The sequence below is a fragment of the Protobothrops mucrosquamatus genome, unplaced genomic scaffold (genome assembly GCF_001527695.2).
Source record: "Protobothrops mucrosquamatus isolate PMUCROS unplaced genomic scaffold, P.Mucros_1.0 scaffold357, whole genome shotgun sequence".
NCBI classification, from domain to species: Eukaryota; Metazoa; Chordata; class Lepidosauria; order Squamata; family Viperidae; genus Protobothrops; species Protobothrops mucrosquamatus.
The window spans coordinates 75,170-78,791 of record NW_015386692.1 but is presented as its reverse complement, the minus strand read 5'-3'; positions in this window follow the sequence as shown (position 1 = coordinate 78,791).

The window sequence follows — 3,622 nt, the reverse complement described above, 5'->3', positions numbered from 1 at the left end:
GGGGGGGGGGAATACAAAGAACACAACATTTCTGATCACCATAGTAGCTGATATTAAGCTGGTTTTCACCTGAGCAGAGTAATTGGTGGAGTGATGATCATGGTGTTGAATCTTTGGTTGATTAATGCCGACTTGATTCCTGACATCTTCCATTTTCAAGTTTGGTTATTGTGCATCATGTGCAGTAAATCATCTATGAAGGTCAATGTAGGATTCCTCTAACATCTGATTTTGTCCAATATATGATCAGACCATTCTTTAAACACACACACACACACACACACACAAACAGAGGTCCTACTTTTTCTGTGTTAAATCAAAGGATTTTTTTCCATTTATTTTCTTAAAATTTTGAGCATCAGAGTTCCAAGAGGTTTGTGATGTAAAATCTACAAGCTTGCCTAAAATGAACACCAATGTTCTTTCTTTCTCTTTCTTTCTTTCTTTCTTTCTTTCTTTCTTTCTTTCTTTCTTTCTTTCTTTCTTTCTTTCTTTCTTTCTTTCTTTCTTTTAAAAAAAAATTAAGAATAAAAAGAATTCCAACTCAGAGAAAATATATTTAATATTATCATGAGAACAGTTGATCGGTTTGGCGAAAGTCTACAGATCCTTCCTCCCCGTGCAAAATCTTAATTCCAGGAACCAGAAAGTCCTATTTTATTGAGACTTCTGAAATGTTTAGCATCTGTTTCTTATAAACAGTACATTAAATGTACAGTGAAATTATGCAGTTGTCTCTTTCCCCCTTCCACTCAGATGAGCTCATTTCCCTTTCTCAATCTTTCATTCCCTTGAAATGGGAGGGGGGTGATGGGAAAATTAACCATGGATTTCATTTGTGCTTATCCGCATTTCAGGGTCTCAGCTCCGTGCATACCATAATGTTTTCTCATTTCGGAAAGACAGTTTACAAACCAGGTCTGGATTTTAAACTGTGATCTTTAGCAGTTATGCTTGCAATTACCCCTCTTTGCTCAGTGTTTGAAGGCTCTAGAAGAGGAACGGTCTTCAGTGACTATTTGCTTTCAGAAATCAAAAGAAATAGAACATCCTTTGGGGAGGTTTTCATTGAAAACTTTCTTCTTGTAAAAACGCTGAAAACCTCAAAGCCTTATTGCTACCATCCTGTTTGCCTGTTTGTCTCCTTTCCAAGTTTATATTCTAGTTAGGCCCAAATCTTGGGATGTTTAAAAATGTTTAAAGTCATTTGATCGCAAAGTCTTCATCAAATAAAAGACAATCCCCACAAAAATAATGACACATTCTCCAGTATAACCTATAATTATAATATAATAACAAATTGACCACATCAAAGTTTAATCCTGTGACCTGCTTTGTAACTTTGATAGTTCAGATTTCCTCCATGTTTTTTGCAAAGAAGACACATGAAGCTGAGTAGAGCAAAGGCAACTAGCAAGAATTGGGAGAAGCCATCCCCAAGTCCTTCATCTGCCAGCTTTAACTATGTTAAATTGTTAATATTGTTTCATGGAGCAGGCACTGCAACAGAGGAACCATGGCTCCTGGGTCCTCCAGGTGACACTCCTTCATTGAAGGTGTTATGTCCTGAGCCTGCTGAAGCATTCAGCAGGCTCAGAAATGTTGCAAAGGGTCCCGGGCAGACCAAAAGCTGCCCGGGACCCGACTGGCTGTCTCCAGCCTTGCGCGCATGCGCAAGGTGGGAAACAGCCTCTGCAATCATTGGTTGACGTTGTCTGGGGATAGGACACTATAAAAGGCCTGCGAGCCATTTTGCAGTTGTTGGTTGTAAGAAGAGATTAACAAAGGAAGCTTGTTCACACAATGTGTCTTCACTTAATGCCTCGACCCTGCAAACATAAAAGAAGGGATCTGAACATTTCTGCTCTGTCAAATCTCATGGACTAAGCAGAGAAATTAGAGACAGGTAGTTCCACTTGGCCCTAACCAGCACCTTGAATTCTGTCTAGAAACTTATAGGGAGCCAATGCATCTCACAAAGCAGTGGGGTTATGTGGATGTACTGATATATGGCCATATTACTATTTGCACTACCACTGCATTTGGGAGCAATTGTAGCTTCCAGGTGATTTTTAAAGGGAGTCTTGTTTAGAGTGCATTGCAATGTAATGACCCATTGGGAACCTCATATTAAAACAACATATCTTATGTGTAGCCAGAATCTGAAAATAACACTTAGCACAATACTTGAGCAAAATGGTTCGGATAAGATCGGCATATGTGGGATGGATTGGGGTACTTTGTAGGAGTGATACTGAAATTTAATTTGATCTTATTTTACTTGTCTACATATTAAATTATTGTATTTTACCCCAATTTCATTTTAAATTGTTTTTTATAGGATTTTATTAATGTTATACATTTGGAACTCTGTATTTTGATATAGCCTATGGGCTAATCAATAAACTAAACTAAGAAGTGAATTGCAATGCATCTAATGGGATGTGCCCAGGGCGCAAATGATCATGATCAGGGCCTTGTGATTCAGGAATGGGTATATTTGATGCATAACATAGATTTGTGCATTCTAGAAAGAGGTGACAATCCAAGAGGAGCACCAAACTGCAAGTTATTTCTATCTGGGGGAGTATAATTCCTAATAAAGGAGAATATTTATAGCTCAGGGTTGACATGAGGGGTCCTTGGTGCTCTTTGAGCTTGCTGATTTTCTTGCAGATGTTTCATTACCCAAACTAGGTAACATCATCAGTGCTAGTAAAGAGTGCTATTTGCTGTCATATAAAGTGACAGCCATCAGCACTCCTTACTAACACTGATGATGTTAGCTAGTTTGGGTAATGAAACATCTGCAAGATGTTAGAGAGCATCAAGGATCCCTTGAGTATAATTCCATCGAAAATGAAAAATAGAAACAGTTTGCCTTGCTTAGGTTGAACTGAAACTTGTCACCAGACCACCTGTACTGATGGGTGACATCACCCAGCAATTTTATGTAGATATTACACAAGACAAGAGAGACTAGAGCCCTGAGGGACCTCTCAGACAAGGGCCCTTGGGCTAGATCTCTCCCCTCCCCAATGTAGAAGAGCACAGAGAGGACCTTGAAGAAGATATGTGGTGGCTGTTAATAAAACCTGAGCCTAGACTGGAAAAAAAAGAAACTTAGACTGCACCATCTTGACTTTTTTGATATAAGAGGGAAGGAAGGGGGAAATGTTATCAAGCTATCAAGATTCTATGATTATGACCTATTTTGATAGATTTCTAATATTTCTTGTGTTTGTTTTCTGACCTGGTCTATCTTGAAGAGCTAATATCCCTTAACACCAACTGGAAAATGCCCTGGAGGAAGGACAAAACCCAACACCATGCCTTCCATTCCTAAACTTTAAAGCTGGTCCAGAATAATAGTGTGATCCTTGGTCACACTATTGGTACTCAGTATTGGTACTGAGAGATCAAGGATGGCTAGAATGGATGCACTATGTCTAGTTCACTCCTTGTTGTAATAAATAAGAGTTTTGCTAGGTGCTTCTTTAGAGTTAAAAGGTGATAGGAAGTTTGATTTAAGCAATATTTCATATAATAATAATAATAATAATAATAATAATAATAATAATAATAATAATAATAATAATAATAATAATAATAATAATAATAA